This window comes from Pecten maximus, chromosome 8, assembly GCF_902652985.1.
Source record: "Pecten maximus chromosome 8, xPecMax1.1, whole genome shotgun sequence".
Taxonomy (NCBI): domain Eukaryota; kingdom Metazoa; phylum Mollusca; class Bivalvia; order Pectinida; family Pectinidae; genus Pecten; species Pecten maximus.
Window position 1 is genome coordinate 46,050,292 of NC_047022.1, and position 18,568 is coordinate 46,068,859.

Sequence of the window (18,568 nt, forward strand, 5' to 3'; positions counted from 1 at the left end):
TCATGTTTTTTTGTTTTTATTAACTAAATAATGTATATATATGACACGAATATACTAGACATGTGTCTTCCTTTATACAAGTCCTTTCTGTTGGTACTACATTTGCTGACCTTGACCGACCGAGACCTTTGACATACTTTTAAAAATTAAACCCACTCGTCGAGTCATGTCTTCTGACAACTTTTGTTATTATTTATTTTCTTGCATAATTGACTTTTCTATCAACGGTTCAACTGTATATTACCATTTCTTTCTACCTTTTTGACCTATCTATAATCATTTATTTTCTACATTTTGACCGATCTATCATCATTTATTTTCTACATTTTGACCTATCTATCATCATTTTCTACCTTTTAACCCATCTTTCATCATTTTCTACCTTTTTGACCTATCTATCATCATTCTTTTTCTACCTTTTTGACCTATCTATCATCATTTATTTTCTACCTTTTTGACCTATCTATCATCATTTTCTACCTTTTAACCCATCTTTCATCATTTTCTACCTTTTTGACCTATCTATCATCATTTTCTACCTTTTAACCCATCTTTCATCTTTCATTTTCTACATTTTGACCTATCTATCATCATTTATTTTCTACCTTTTGACCTATCTATCATCATTTTCTACATTTTGACCTATCTATCATTTTCTACATTTTGACCTATCTATCATCATTTATTTTCTACATTTTGACCGATCTATCATCATTTATTTTCTACCTTTTGACCTATCTATCATCATTTTCTACATTTTGACCTATCTATCATTTTCTACATTTTGACCTATCTATCATCATTTATTTTCTACATTTTGACCGATCTATCATCATTTATTTTCTACATTTTGACCTATCTATCATCTTTCATTTTCTACATTTTGACCTATCTATCATCATTTATTTTCTACCTTTTGACCTATCTATCATCATTTTCTACCTTTTAACCCATCTTTCATCATTTTCTACCTTTTTGACCTATCTATCATCATTTTCTACCTTTTAACCCATCTTTCATCATTTTCTACATTTTGACCTATCTATCATCATTCTTTTTCTACATTTTGACCTATCCATCATCGTTTTCTACATTTTGACCTATCTATCATCGTTTTCTACATTTTGACCTATCTATCATCATTCTTTTTCTACATTTTGACCTATCCATCATCGTTTTCTACAATTTGACCTATCCATCATCGTTTTCTACATTTTGACCTATCTATCATCATTTTCTACATTTTGACCTATCTATCATCTTTCATTTTCTACATTTTGACCTATCTATCATCATTCATTTTCTACATTTTGACCTATCTATCATCATTACCTTTTAACCCATCTTTCATCATTTTCTACATTTCGACATATCTATCATCATTTATTTTCTACCTTTTAACCTATCTATCATCATTCATTTTCTACATTTTGACCTATCTATCATCATTCATTTTCTACATTTTGACCTATCTATCATTTATTTTCTACAGTTTTGACCTAACGTCACACGACCCCATTTGGTACAAGACCCCATTTGGTACAAAATTTGATAAAATGGCTCCCAAATCCTCGCATGTCCATTCCATGACCCAAGATTTTATGGCGTCATAATGTAAACATAAACGGTCATTTCAACGTCAATTTTGAGGTATGCAGCGATCCAGCTTGCTTAATACAAGATATTGAAATGGGTAAGTTATAGGAAAACATCCGTTTTGTGCATAGTTTTGCCTTTCGACGACAGTGTTATATCAACTTTTGAAATGTTTTTCGGCACATTTATCACTCCAAATGATTTCTTATAGTCCTAAAAGTCTTCGTTGGTCGTATTACACAGGTACTTGCCTTATAAAGTGAACATACAGTCATTTTCAGTGTGCTGTACCTGCAATTCGAACTTCCCCCGCTTCGCCATTGCAGTAAAACTATTTCTGCGCATGTCGGAAGTTGATCTCTAATACACTCTCACAGGTGCTTGATCAACGATAAGTCCGGATTTTTTAAGGCCTTTATTAAGAGTTATTTCCCTTTTACTATGAATACTTAACATAAAGGGGCATTCACTGAACACTGAAGCGAAATAATTCAATAAATAATTTAATTTATAATAATCCTTCTAATACTTTTAACATGCATAAATGGGAAATATCCTCTGTACATTGGAGAAAAAGTAATTTACCATTTCCTTTCAATGATACAAATTATCATTATCAATATTATCATGAAGAAAAAATAAATACAAATTAATATAATATTTATGACATGAATATATTTTTTTTTACATTCACCCCTTCCAACCAAGCTGATTATTAACACTTAAAACACTCTGGGACTCACAATTTTTTTTCTCCATTCAAATTATTCTCATGGACCCATTCTTTTTTTTTATCTGAAAAAGACCCCATTTATAAAATGCCAAGCCCACCTTTTTTTCAGTCTTTATGTCCTTACTTATGGCATGACTGTAACACATGCATGAACAGGCCGGCTAAGTGATAAAATTGATCAACATATTATATTGAACAAGATCTTGCCGGAGTATGCATATTCTAACATGTTATTTATTATTAGTTTTAATGAATGAAAACCCAATGTACAAGCGAACCTGTGTATAAAGGACACCTAAGTGTCCTTCATATAGATGTTCAACAAGTTATGTCCCTTATAAACAAAGAAACAAACCAAATCTGATTACTGTACACTACCATATATATCTCATGATTTATTATATTTAAACAATAAAACAAATGAATAAAAGACAAATGCCTAATTAATTTTCAATTATTTATCTGACACAAACACTGAACTTCAGAATTTGATAGTTTTAATAATTTATAGTAAGCCAATAGTATAAAAAAAATCTTCACAATATCATCCTATAATGAATGTCTATTCAGACAAATACTCAACATAGAAAGTAAAGATAATTCTTATTAAACAATTTTCATTAATCATCAATATTTTGGAAAAAAAGGTTTGAAATATCTTTTCTATTACAACATTAACCCTTTAAAATTAAAGATAATTTTTTTCTGATAATTTTAATCCTAAGCGTTTATTTTGAGATACAATGTATGTTTTCTGAAACCATGTTGGGATTTAATTTAATAAATACTCATTTCTGGTTCAGTCAATAACTATAGTGTATACAAAGACACTCGGAACTCTCCTGCTGTTCTGTCAGATTTGTTTTCGGTTGTTTTTGTAAGTAAACCAATTATGACTGACACAACTATTGCTTTATCCTTTTTTGTTGGCCTTAATAATGATTTAGTTACTACCTGACCATTCTTGTTGTCTAGGCCATGGTTGAATGGCTAGCTGTCACCAGTGGGGTTGAGGAAACAAACACCTCTGCAGATGGCGATCGGTCACTCTCTTGTAATTACTTTTGATTGTTACAGGTAACAGGACAATTAGGGACTGATATAGTGGCTTCCTAAGTTAGCATTGCTGCCAGGGGAGTTGAGCAGTAAAGGCTCTGTTTTGTTAGTTAGAACCTTTTTACACACAAATAACAACACGGCTATGGTTTAACTCATAATTTAATCTTTCATCTACAGAACAAATGCAATGAACTTGCAGAAGAAATATTTATACATGCAAAATTTGCAACATCAGGGATCGATGTAATGATGAGGAGGAAGATATCCTTTGGGTTATAGATACGCTGGTACATAATGTGGCTGCTGGTTTCACCAGGACTGCCTCAATCATGAAGAGCATGAATGTTGATGTTGAGCCATTCTCATTGAGCTCTTAGTCAGGACACCAGTTACAGTACTCGTGTTCAGTCAGATATTGAGCTACATTGTATTTCCGACACTTGACAAGGCTCCTGACCAGGATGGTACAACCCCAGAGGGACACGGCATGCTTATATGTCAAGTATCACCAATGTGTTTCTCCGATAGAAGAAGAAATATATTGGGTGACATGCTACTTCTGTAAAAAGTCCTTTCATGTATATTGTTTGCCACCCAGAGTGTACCGCACATTTGAAATGAGGAAGGCATCAGATTCATCCTGGTGTTTCCAAATGTACTCTGCAAGTTGAGAAACAATATGGTTAACTTTTAATTTCACTTCTGTTGATTGAATGTTCTTAACTCACACTATATTAGTGTTTTAGCATATAATCTATATATACATGTACATTACACTAGTATTATAACTATTTCTTTAGTCACACCTGTGAGAATTACTAGTACATTTATTCAACAATTCAATAACTTTCATTTTATCCTAACTTCCTCTATGATGTAAGTGATCAATCTAATTATATTCAAATTAATTTGTTGACATTTTTAGATGAACTGTGATATCTTGTTAAATCTTACTCGTGTTATGTTGCGAGAATAGCACTTGTGCTAATGTCATCATATTTTAGATATTCAATTTTAAATAAGGTTTCTTGACTTTCCATCAAGAGTGTTTTAATTGATTGATTGATTAAAATAAATTTATTGTAATTTTAAAGGTTTTTCTTGTAATATTTCATTTCAATAATTACCCCGGGGAAAAAATAAACAAAAGAAAGCAAAATTAATAAATGATACTGCCAGTAATAGTCACCAACATGAAACAAACTTTGTGTTTTTGTTATTTTATATTATAACTGTTCAATCACAGGTACAATGATCCTCAATGTAACATGTTTATTACTTTAAACTGATCAGATATGACCCCTTTACATTTTATGCATACTTTTAATATTATATTGTAACGTCCCTGTGGTTCAATATGTATCCTGTAGACATACATCAGAACTGCCCGACGGCTAGTAGGATTGTCCTCACTGGATATAGCAGCATAGATTAAGCAGTAGGACCATTCTACATACCTCCTGACAGCGACAAGTACCCCTTGCTTCAATATTCTAATTTAGTAATCTATTATTTATATATATATATTTTTTTTTTATGAAATTTTCATCATCCTAAAAGAAGTATAATGTATTGCCACTTATAAAAAGTTGTGAAACCACTGTACATACATGTGCATTTATGATATTTCTCACAAAACATCGTTCAATGAAACCACGTGGACTCGAGCTCAATGGAAAAAAATACGGGAAATACGGGCCGGGATATTTGTATTTCCAGCTATGGTATTTATACACAAATGACTGATATTTTGGAAAAATACTGATGTAATAAGTCATACTATATGTATTACCATCGCAATGGCTCACATTATTGATGATATTTTTGGAAATAATTGAAAAAATCGATGTCTCACCACTTTGTACCAAATGGGGTCCTCGCTGCATGCTCCAGACCGGAAGTTACGTAACACAAAAAACGCGGATCTATAAATAGCTATCACGTACTATTTATTTTTGTATCATACAGTTGGAAGTACTAAAGGTTGTCTTAGTAAAATATCAACATTAATTTGAAATTCTCACGTGAGTATTTTCTATATTAGAATAAATGTGTAAAAAATGTACCAAATGGGGTCCTGTGACGTTATCTATCATCTTTCATTTTCTACATTTTGACCTATCTATCATCATTCATTGACCTATCTATCATCATTTATTTTCTACATTTTGACCTATCTTTCATCATTCATTTTCTACATTTTGACCTATCTATCATCATTTTCTACAATTTGACCTATCTATCATTCATTTATTTTCTACATTTTGACCTATCTATCAGCATTCATTTTCTACATTTTGATCTATCTATCATCATTTTCTACATTTTGACCTATCTTTCATCATTCATTTTCTACATTTTGACCTATCTATCATTCATTTTCTACATTTTGACCTATCTATCGGCATTCATTTTCTACATTTTGACCTATCTATCATCATTCATTTTCTACATTTTGACCTATCTATCATTCATTTTCTACATTTTGACCTATCTATCATCATTTATTTTCTACATTTTGACCGATCTATCATTTATTTTCTCCATTTTGACCTATCATTTATTTTCTACATTTTGACCTATCTATCATTCATTTTCTACATTTTGACCTATCTATCATTCATTTTCTACATTTTGACCTATCTATCATCATTTATTTTCTACATTTTGACCTATCTCTCATCATTCATTTTCTACATTTTGACCTATCTATCATTTATTTTCTACATTTTGACCTATCTATCATTTATTTTCTACATTTTGACCTATCTATCATCATTCATTTTCTACATTTTGACCTATCTATCAGCATTCATTTTCTACATTTTGACCTATCTACCATAATTCATTTTCTACATTTTGACCTATCTATCATTTATTTTCTACATTTTGACCTATCTATCATCATTCATTTTCTACATTTTGACCAATCTATCGTCATTTATTTTCTATATTTTGACTTTGACCTATCTATCGTCATTCATTTTCTACATTTTGACCTATCTATCAGCATTCATTTTCTACATTTTGACCTATCTATCATCATTCATTTTCTACATTTTGACCTATCTATCAGCATTCATTTTCTACATTTTGACCTATCTATCAGCATTCATTTTCTACATTTTGACCTATCTATCATTCATTTTCTACATTTTGTCTTATCTATCATCTTTCATTTTCTACATTTTGACCTATCTATCATTCATTTTCTACATTTTGTCTTATCTATCATCTTTCATTTTCTACATTTTGACCTATCTATTATTTATTTTCTACATTTTGACCTATCTATCATCTTTCATTTTCTACATTTTGACCTATCTACCATCATTCATTTCCTACATTTTAACCTATCTTTCGTCATTTATTTTCTACATTTTGACTTTGACCTATCTATCGTCATTCATTTTCTACATTTTGACCTATCTATCAGCATTCATTTTCTACATTTTGACCTATCTATCATTCATTTTCTACATTTTGACCTATCTATCAGCATTCATTTTCTACATTTTGACCTATCTATCAGCATTCATTTTCTACATTTTGACCTATCTATCATCATTTTCTACATTTTGACCTATCTATCATTCATTTTCTACATTTTGACGTATCTATCATTCATTTTCTACATTTTGTCTTATCTATCATCTTTCATTTTCTACATTTTGACCTATCTATCAGCATTCATTTTCTACATTTTGACCTATCTATCAGCATTCATTTTCTACATTTTGACCTATCTATCATTCATTTTCTACATTTTGACCTACAAAATGTATCTATCATCATTTTCTACATTTTGACCTATCTATCATCATTCATTTTCTACATTTTGACCTATCTATCATCATTTATTTTCTACATTTTGACCGATCTATCATCATTTATTTTCTACATTTTGACCTATCTATCATCATTCATTTTCTACATTTTGACCTATCTATCATCATTCATTTTCTACATTTTGACCTATCTATCATCATTTTCTACATTTTGACCTATCTATCATCATTCATTTTCTACATTTTGACCTATCTATCATCATTCATTTTCTACATTTTGACCTATCTATCATCATTCATTTTCTACCTTTTTGACCTATCTATAATCATTCATTTTCTACATTTTGACCTATCTATCATTCATTTTCTACATTTTGACCTACAAAATGTATCTATCATCATTTTCTACATTTTGACCTATCTATCATCATTCATTTTCTACATTTTGACCTATCTATCATCATTTATTTTCTACATTTTGACCGATCTATCATCATTTATTTTCTACATTTTGACCTATCTATCATCATTCATTTTCTACATTTTGACCTATCTATCATCATTCATTTTCTACATTTTGACCTATCTATCATCATTTTCTACATTTTGACCTATCTATCATCATTCATTTTCTACATTTTGACCTATCTATCATCATTCATTTTCTACCTTTTTGACCTATCTATAATCATTCATTTTCTACATTTTGACCTATCTATCGTCATTCATTTTCTACATTTTGACCTATCTATCATTTATTTTCTACATTTTGACCTCTCTATCATCATTTATTTTCTACATTTTGACCTCTCTATCATCATTCATTTTCTACATTTTGACCTATCTATCATTCATTTTCTACATTTTGACCTATCTATCATCATTCATTTTCTACATTTTGACCTATCTATCAGCATTCATTTTCTACATTTTGACCTATCTATCGTCATTCATTTTCTACATTTTGACCTATCTATCATCATTCATTTTCTACATTTTAACCTATCTATCAGCATTCATTTTCTACATTTTGACCTATCTATCATCATTCATTTTCTACATTTTAACTTGTCTATCATCATTCATTTCCTCTATATTTTTGACCTATATACCATCATTCATTTCCTCTATATTTTTGACCTATATACCATCATTCATTTCCTCTACATTTTAACCTGTCTATCATCATTCATTTCCTCTATATTTTGACCTATCTATCATCATTCATTTCCTCTATATTTTTGACCTATATACCATCATTCATTTCCTCTATATTTTTGACCTATATACCATCATTCATTTCCTCTATATTTTTTACCTATATACCATCATTCATTTCCTCTATATTTTTGACCTATATACCATCATTCATTTCCTCTATATTTCTGACCTATATACCATCATTCATTTCCTCTATATTTTTGACCTGTCTATCATCATTCATTTCCTCTATATTTTGACCTATATACCATCGTTCATTTCCTCTATATTTTTGACCTATATACCATCATTCATTTCCTCTATATTTTTGACCTATATACCATCATTCATTTCCTCTATATTTTTGACCTATATACCATCATTCATTTCCTCTATAGTTTTGACCTATATACCATCATTCATTTCCTCTATATTTTTGACCTGTCTATCATCATTCATTTCCTCTATATTTTGACCTATGTACCATCGTTCATTTCCTCTATATTTTTGACCTATATACCATCATTCATTTCCTCTATATTTTTGACCTATATACCATCATTCATTTCCTCTATATTTTTGACCTATATACCATCATTCATTTCCTCTATATTTTTGACCTGTCTATCATCATTCATTTCCTCTATATTTTTGACCTATATACCATCATTCATTTCCTCTATATTTTTGACCTGTCTATCATCATTCATTTCCTCTATATTTTTGACCTATATACCATCATTCATTTCCTCTATATTTTTGACCTATATACCATCATTCATTTCCTCTATATTTTTGACCTATATACCATCATTCATTTCCTCTATATTTTGACCTATATACCATCATTCATTTCCTCTATATTTTTGACCTATATACCATCATTCATTTCCTCTATATTTTTGACCTATATACCATCATTCATATCTGTAAATGGTATAAGAAACGTTTATACAGACGAAGCCTCTGTTATACGTATCAAAGAGCTCTTTGGGGTGTTCACCATACCCTCTATTATATCAAGGGAAGGGAGGCTATCTTCATGCTCAGAAAATAATTCGAACCGTTGTACCAATGACGTTAAAATCAAGAACAGTTGCATTATGGCCAATGCCTCTCCCATACACACACGTTTTCCTGTAATAAAAAAAATGATCACCTTTCTTAATCTATGGTAATGATTGTATAAATATTTGTCCGATGGACAATTCATTGTTGCTGTTTACCCTACCTCACTACAATTAATACAGACTTATTGCTAGAATCGCAAATAAGAGAAGTAATGATCATTTATAAAGTCAATTTGAAGTTTGGGGCAAACATTTTCAAGGAATCGATACACATTAACGTACACTAACCCTTAGTTTATGAGATTGCGTGGTTTAAAGATATTAAATATAGTAATTCCAAATTACTATAACAATGATTTGATATGCAAAACAAATTTCCAACAGAATTTCTCCATATTACCTAAAGAAAATGCTAATGAGACTTTCTCGTGACCGCTGAGGTTTCCGTCACTGTCGATGAATCTTTCAGGATCGAAAATATCTGGGTTTTTGAATTCATTTGGATCATTCAAGACAGATCCAATATTTGGGAGAACAAAAGCTCCTTTTGGAATGGTGTAACCACCAATATCCGTGTCTCTCTTTGCAGTGTGTGACAAAGACAACGGCACCACGTTTCCACATCGGAGCACCTCATTAATTACCGCTTCGGAATATGGCATATCCGTTCTGTCGCTGAGAGACGGGGTACGAGAATCGCCTACTACTCGGACTATCTCTGATCTCATCTTGTCCTGCACATTAGGGTGACGAATTAAGAAGAGAACTGCCCATGTTAAAACTGTACTTGATGTTTCCGTTCCAGCAAAGAATATGTCGGACAGGCAAAGCGTTAGGTTGTCATCTGAAATAGAAATATATTAGACTGTATTGAATGTATGTATTCGTTTATTTACTAAGTAATTGTATTGGTGTTTTAATTATGATATGCGCTAGCAGGAAAAAGACACTTAATTTTCGATAGTTATTATTTTACATGATTCTTTGACGATGTGTTCATGGTGTGGGATTCTGAATTATTTCGTCATTACTGAATACCTTTTGATGATTTTTGTTGTCCTATCACAGACGGTGTTAAGAATACCGTTAAAACAAGGGTACCATACGCTGTTTCCTCATCAAAATCAGTAGCGTGTATTCCCACCCCTGGCATCAGTCGCTGCTTTCCATCAAAGTGGTTGTTGCCCTTTGAAGGATATTATTCAACTCCAGAATAAGGGCTTGCATGAGTTGAGCGACGTTATAGGGGACGTTGACACGCTTCCTAACCCTCCTGAAACCGTCTGAAATCAATTACAGAGGTGCGAGAGACGTATGCCTCTATCTTGACTTCGCGACGTAATGCGCGGGCGTCCGCTCCTGGGACGGTCACCCGATCTCCCGGTGTCTCTGAGACGCCCAATTGAACGGGATATTGTCTCGTGTATACCATATTGCTGGACTTCATGGCGTTGCGAATGCCCTTGCATTATCAGATAATATGGCCCTCTTCCCCTATCGACTTCACTCGATCGGGGTATTTCGCTTTACTATCGCTTCGAAATGAGATGTGTAACTGATCTGTACTGTTCCAGTGTTCGCTTTGTAATTCTTAACCAGCACATATGGCGCAAGAGCACCCCGGATGCACCTTTTTATTTTTGTTTTTTTTTAATGATTAAATTCGTCGAGCGGGCTCACGGTTGATTAAATTTTCATTTTCATTTTCACAGCACATGGAGGTAGCTCAGTGTGAACTTTATTGAATTTAGACCAACATTTCAAACAGTTTTATTACAATAACCAAATATACGTTTCTTTTTTTCCGCTAGTGCTGTAATAGTATAATGTTTTACTGTCCGTACAAATCTAATATTGCCGTATCATCTAGCGTCTTTGTATACCAGATGACAAGTTATACATCTGGATAATTGATTTTGGCCCTTTTCCTGTCCGATACAGACCTCTGTAAATCGTTTGCCATATATGCAATATGAAAAATTACAACTTCAGCCAAGCCCTCCCCCTGTCCAATTTCTGTCATGGTCGATTTGTGGCAATCAATTATTTCTTGAAAGAGTTTCCATATAGAAAACAAATTATTTTGGAATGTTTTCATATTAAGTATATCGCCTGGAACATATCGCATGAACGGAAAAACACTTATTATTCCAATAGATGCATTTATTTCCGACGTACTCGTAGCATTCTTGACCAATTTAAGTAATCTTGGATCGTTGTGTTCGAACTTGCAGCCAAGTGTTATGCTACATATCACATTCGCTATGCTGGTCATCAACACGGGTTTCAGGTCAAAGGCTGTCGCTCCACATTTAGATTGCAGGATACCAAGGAATATATCAATCTCCTCCTTGATAGCTTTCTCAAACGATGCCTTTCCAAACCCAAACTTCTTCAGGGTAGTTGAAGCAAATATCCGCGTACGTCGCCACAATTCACCAGAACTTGATACAATGCCTAAAACATACGAAGTCACGTATACATGTACATTCATTGTCAACTCGGGTTTGTGTCGCCTACAACGGATGTGGGAAAGGCGACACATAAGCATTGCTTTTCTAACGCCGGCGATAGCGACCTCAATAATGTTAAGGCTTGACGTTTACATCTGTTCCTTACAAAGCTAGACCAACAAAACCTCAATCATAGATGTAGAGCCTAATACATTCAAAATATTTCACGGATTTCTACATTTTTGGGGTTAAAATCTCAAATTTCTGGACTTTGGAAAAATCAACGTTAAGGTTTTGCGTTTGGCTCTTGCATATTAAGCTGTAACCAAACCTGGGATATTGGTGTATCGTGGGAAGCTGAATTGCACTTTTTACTAGCATTTCTACGATTTTTTGTATTGTTTTAATAAAAACCTCAAATTTCTGGACAAAGAAGAAAATTTAATTCTCCTAACACATCTTTGAGGACCCATGCAAAATCATTTTGATATTGACAAAGCGGAAAAGGCGACACATATGGTTACGCGTATATCTTGAAAGGTCTAGGAGCGGTTTTCAGCAACGAATTGTGCTAGACTGTGTTGCAACTCATATTTAAGCATTTATTGTAATACATTAATGACAATAAAGTTGATTTGGTTTCCGATAGAGGAAAATCAGAAGTTCTTTCATGTTCAATAGTATTACCACGTCCCTATTCAATAGTATTACTACGTCCCTATTCAATAGTATTACTACGTCCCTATTCAATAGTATTACCACGTCCCTATTCTATAGTATTCCCAGGTCCCTATTCAGTACTATTACCACGTCACTATTCTATAGTATTCCCACGTCCCTATTCTATAGTATCACCACGTCCCTATTCTATAGTATTACCACGTTCCTATTCAATAGTATCACCACGTCCCTATTCTATAGTATTACCACGTCCCTATTCTATAGTATTACCACGTCCCTATTCAATACTATTACCACGTCCCTATTCTATAGTATTACCACGTTCCTATTCTATAGTATTACCACGTTCCTATTCAATAGTATCACCACGTCCCTATTCTATAGTATTTCCACGTCCCTATTCTATAGTATTACCACGTTCCTATTCAATAGTATCACCACGTCCTTATTCTATAGTATTACCACGTCCCTATTCTATAGTATTCCCACGTCCCTATTCTATAGTATTACCACGTCCCTATTCTATAGTATTACCACGTCCCTATTCAATACTATTACCACGTCCCTATTCAATAGTATTTCCACGTCCCTATTCTATAGTATTACCACGTCCCTATTCAATACTATTACCACGTCCCTATTCAATAGTATTTCCACGTCCCTATTCCATAGTATGACCACGTCCCTATTCAATAGTATTACCACGTCCCTATTCAATACTATTACCACGTCCCTATTCAATAGTATTCCCACGTCCCTATTCAATAGTATTCCCACGTCCCTATTCAATAGCATTACCACGTCCCTATTCAATACTATTCACACGTCCTTATTCTATAGTATTACCACGTCCGTATTATATAGTACTCCCACGTCCCTATTCTATAGTATTACCACGTCTCTATTCTATAGTATTACCACGTCCCTATTCTATAGTATTACCACGTCCCTATTCTATAGTATTACCACGTCCCTGTTCTATAGTATTCCCACGCCTCTATTTTATTGTATCTCCACGTCCCTATTCAATAGTATTCCCACGTCCGTATTATATAGTATTACCACGTCCCTACTCTATAGTATTACCACGTCCCTATTCAATAGTATTCCCACGTCCCCATTCTATAGTATTACCACGTCCCTATTCTATAGTATTCCCACGTCCCTATTCTATAGTATTCCCACGTCTCTATTTTATTGTATTTCCACGTCCCTATTCAATAGTATTACCACGTCCCTATTCAATAGTATTCCCACGTCCCTATTCCTTACTGGACGTGTAAGTAACATTCTGTCCCCGAGTCTCTGTATGTTACTGGACGTGTAAGTAACATTCTGTCCCCAAGTCTCTGTATGTTACTGGACGTGTATGTAACATTCTGTCCCCGAGTCTGTGTATGTTACTGGACGTGCAAGTAACATTCTGTCCCCGAGTCTGTGTTTGTTACTGGACGTGTATGTAACATTCTGTTCCCGAGTCTCTGTATGTTACTGGACGTGTAAGTAACATTCTGTCCCCGAGTCTCTGTATGTTACTGGACGTGTAAGTAACATTCTGTCCTCGAGTCTCTGTATGTTACTGGACGCGTAAGTAACATTCTGTCCCCGAGTCTCTGTATGTTACTGGACGTGTAAGTAACATTCTGTCCCCGAGCCTCTGTATGTTACTGGACGTGTAAGTAACATTCTGTCCCCAAGTTTCTGTATGTTACTGGACGTGTAAGTAACATGCTGTCCTCCGAGTCTCTGTATGTTACTGGGCGTGTTAGTAACATTCTGTCCCCGAGTCTCTGTATGTTACTGGCCGTGTAAGTAACATTCTGTCACCGAGTCTCTGTATGTTACTGGACGTGTAAGTAACATTCTGTCCCCGAGTCTCTGTATGTTAATGGACGTGTAAGTGACATTATATCCCTGGGTCTCTGTATGTTACTGAACGTGTAAGTAACATTCTGTCCCCAAGTCTCTGTATGTTACTGGACGTGTAAGTAACATTCTGTCTCCGAGTCTCTGTATGTTACTGGACGTGTAAGTAACATTCTGTCCCCGAGTCTCTGTATGTAACTGGACGTGTAAGTAACATTCTGTCCCCGAGTCTCTGTATGTTACTGGCCGTGTAAGTAACATTCTGTCCCCAAGTCTCTGTATGTTACTGGACGTGTAAGTAACATTCTGTCCACGAGTCTCTGTATGTTACTGGACGTTCAAGTAACATTCTGTCCCCGAGTCTCTGTATGTTACTGGCCGTGTAAGTAACATTCTGTCCCAGAGTCTCTGTATGTTACTGGACAAGTAAGTAACATTCTGTCCCCGAGTCTCAGTATGTTACTGGACGTGTAAGTAACATGCTGTCCTCGAGTCTCTGTATGTTACTGGACGTGTAAGTAACATTCTGTCCCCGAGTCTCTGTATGTTACTGGACGTGTAAGTAACATTCTGTCCCCGAGTCTCTGTATGTTACTGGACGTGTAAGTAACATTCTGTCTCCGAGTCTGTGTATGTTACTGGACGTGTAAGTAACATTCTGCCGTCGAGTCTCTGTATGTTACTGAACGTGTAAGTAACATTCTGTCCCCGAGTCTGTGTATGTTACTAGACGTGTAAGTAACATTCTGTCCCCAAGTCTCTGTATGTTACTGGACGTGTATGTAACATTCTGTCCTCGAGTCTCTGTATGTTACTGGACGTGTAAGTAACATGCTGTCCTCGAGTCTCTGTATGTTACTGGACGTGTATGTAACATTCTGTCCCCGAGTCTCTGTATGTTACTGGACGTGTAAGTAACATTCTGTCCCCAAGTCTCTGTATGTTACTGGACGTGTATGTAACATTCTGTCCCCGAGTCTGTGTATGTTACTGGACGTGCAAGTAACATTCTGTCCCCGAGTCTGTGTATGTTACTGGACGTGTATGTAACATTCTGTCCCCGAGTCTCTGTATGTTACTGGACGTGTAAGTAACAGTCTGTCCCCAAGTCTCTGTATGTTAATGGACGTGTAAGTAACATTCTGTCCCCAAGTCTCTGTATGTCACTGGACGTGTATGTAACATTCTGTCCCCGAGTCTCTGTATGTAACTGGATGTGTAAGTAACATTCTGTCCCCGAATCTCTGTATGTTACTGGACGTGTAAGTAACATTCTGTCTCCGAGTCTCTGTATATTACTGGACGTGTATGTAACATTCTGTCCCCAAGTCTCTGTATGTTACTGGACGTGTAAGTAATATTCTGTCCCCGAGTCTCTGTATGTAACTGGACGTGTAAGTAACATTCTGTCCTCGAGTCTCTGTATGTTACTGGACGTGTAAGTAACATTCTGTCCCCAAGTCTCTGTATGTTACTGGACGTGTAAGTAACATTCTGTCCCCGAGTCTCTGTATGTAACTGGACGTGTAAGTAACATTCTGTCCTCGAGTCTCTGTATGTTACTGGACATGTAAGTATAATTCTGTCCCCGAGTCTCTGTATGTTACTGGACGTGTAAGTAACATTCTGTCCCCGAGTCTCTGTATGTAACTGGACGTGTAAGTAACATTCTGTCCACGAGTCTCTGTATGTAACTGGACGTGTAAGTAACATTCTGTCCCAGAGTCTCTGTATGTTACTGGACGTGTAAGTAACATTCTGTCCCCGAGTCTCTGTATGTTACTGGACGTGTAAGTAACATTCTGTCCCCGAGTCTCTGTATGTTACTGGACGTGTAAGTAACATTCTGTCCTCGAGTCTCTGTATGTTACTGGACGTGTATGTAACATTCTGTCCCCGAGTCTCTGTATGTAACTGGATGTGTAAGTAACATTCTGTCCCCGAATCTCTGTATGTAACTGGATGTGTAAGTAACATTCTGTCCCCGAATCTCTGTATGTTACTGGACGTGTAAGTAACATTCTGTCTCCGAGTCTCTGTATATTACTGGACGTGTATGTAACATTCTGTCCCCAAGTCTCTGTATGTTACTGGACGTGTAAGTAATATTCTGTCCCCGATTCTCTGTATGTAACTGGACGTGTAAGTAACATTCTGTCCTCGAGTCTCTGTATGTTACTGGACGTGTAAGTAACATTCTGTCCCCAAGTCTCTGTATGTTACTGGACGTGTAAGTAACATTCTGTCCCCGAGTCTCTGTATGTAACTGGACGTGTAAGTAACATTCTGTCCTCGAGTCTCTGTATGTTACTGGACGTGTAAGTATAATTCTGTCCCCGAGTCTCTGTATGTTACTGGACGTGTAAGTAATATTCTGTCCCCGAGTCTCTGTATGTAACTGGACGTGTAAGTAACATTCTGTCCACGAGTCTCTGTATGTAACTGGACGTGTAAGTAACATTCTGTCCCAGAGTCTCTGTATGTTACTGGACGTGTAAGTAACATTCTGTCCCCGAGTCTCTGTATGTTACTGGACGTGTAAGTAACATTCTGTCCCCGAGTCTCTGTATGTTACTGGACGTGTAAGTAACATTCTGTCCTCGAGTCTCTGTATGTTACTGGACGTGTATGTAACATTCTGTCCCCGAGTCTCTGTATGTAACTGGATGTGTAAGTAACATTCTGTCCCCGAATCTCTGTATGTTACTGGACGTGTAAGTAACATTCTGTCTCCGAGTCTCTGTATATTACTGGACGTGTAAGTAACATTCTGTCCCCGAATCTCTGTATGTTACTGGACGTGTAAGTAACATTCTGTCTCCGAGTCTCTGTATATTACTGGACGTGTATGTAACATTCTGTCCCCAAGTCTCTGTATGTTACTGGACGTGTAAGTAACATTCTGTCCCCGAGTCTCTGTATGTAACTGGACGTGTAAGTAACATTCTGTCTCCGAGTCTCTGTATGTTACTGGACGTGTAAGTAACATTCTGTCCCCGAATCTCTGTAAGTTACTGGACGTGTAAGTCACATTCTGTCTCCGAGTCTCTGTATATTACTGGACGTGTAAGTAACATTCTGTCCCCGAGTCTCTGTATGTTACTGAACGTGTAAGTAACATTCTGTCCCCGAGTCTCTGTATGTTACTGGACGTGTAAGTAACATTCTCTCCACGTGTATTTGAACATAAGCTACAGTACCTTTATACAAGTCCATTTATAATATTGTGGTCATATATACAGAGGTCGCATTACGTAAACTGAGAGTCGCCAGTCTTTATCGGGGAATTCCCACATCCCGTACTTACCTTTGTCTTTGTTGAGGACAGAGAATAGGTAGGTATTAGGACGGTCCGTGAAAACATCCGCTCGCCTAACAAATACTTCATTGAGAGTTGTGTATCCATTGATAATTACAAACAACTAAGATCCCATCCGCATACTGAAAATGTCGCCATATTGTTGATGTAGTTTGTTGTAAAGCAGTGAAGGTGTTGTATTCCTGAGCATCAGTAAACTACCGATGACAGGAAGACCAACAGGTCCTGGAGGAAGCTTGGCAGTGAAATATTTCCGAAATATGAGGAACGTGATCACAAGTATAACAATACATTTCCGCGTGGTAAGTAAGTCTAGTAAAAACTCCAGCTCCATTTTGTCTGTGTTGTGTATCGGGTCAGTCGACCATTCCCTGGTAAAGAATGTGACCTCTACAGTGTGTAGATCTACTCTCCTTACGCTTGAATAAACAGTCACAGTTCAAATGAAGATGACTGTGTCCCATGTAAAAAAAACTAAAATGAAACGCGTAACTATCTAATAATCCATCATTTAAGCATTGATGTCAATGTTTTTTAGTTTCATCGGGGTATGAAACAAATTTTGTTTGCAAACTGTATGTACAATTTTACTGGTTTTAAATGGGATTCTTTTTCTCAAATCAATACGCAACGTCAATTGTCGTATTGTGACGTCACATTTTTCGCGCCATTCTCGGAATTTCTTTCATAGAAGAATGAAAAGAATTTTTCGACCAATCGCATTTGAGTATTTACCATGAAAACAAAGAAAAATTAATTATATTTGAATAATTATGAAAATGTCTGCTTTAAAAAGTCTGAAT

At 35.3% G+C, this 18,568-nt stretch overlaps 1 long non-coding RNA gene and 1 pseudogene across 1 annotated transcript; both read right to left on the reverse strand.

The window, feature by feature from the left end:
• Positions 1–3,529: 3,529 nt before the first annotated feature.
• On the reverse strand, positions 3,530–5,713 carry LOC117332402. The gene is made up of 2 exons (XR_004533726.1): positions 5,244–5,713; positions 3,530–4,048 (listed from the first exon to the last, which is right to left on the reverse strand). It is a non-coding gene; the product is annotated as an uncharacterized LOC117332402 (long non-coding RNA).
• Positions 5,714–8,086: 2,373 nt separating this feature from the next.
• Positions 8,087–18,099, reverse strand: LOC117332367 (annotated as a pseudogene).
• Between the last annotated feature and the right edge of the window lie 469 nt (positions 18,100–18,568).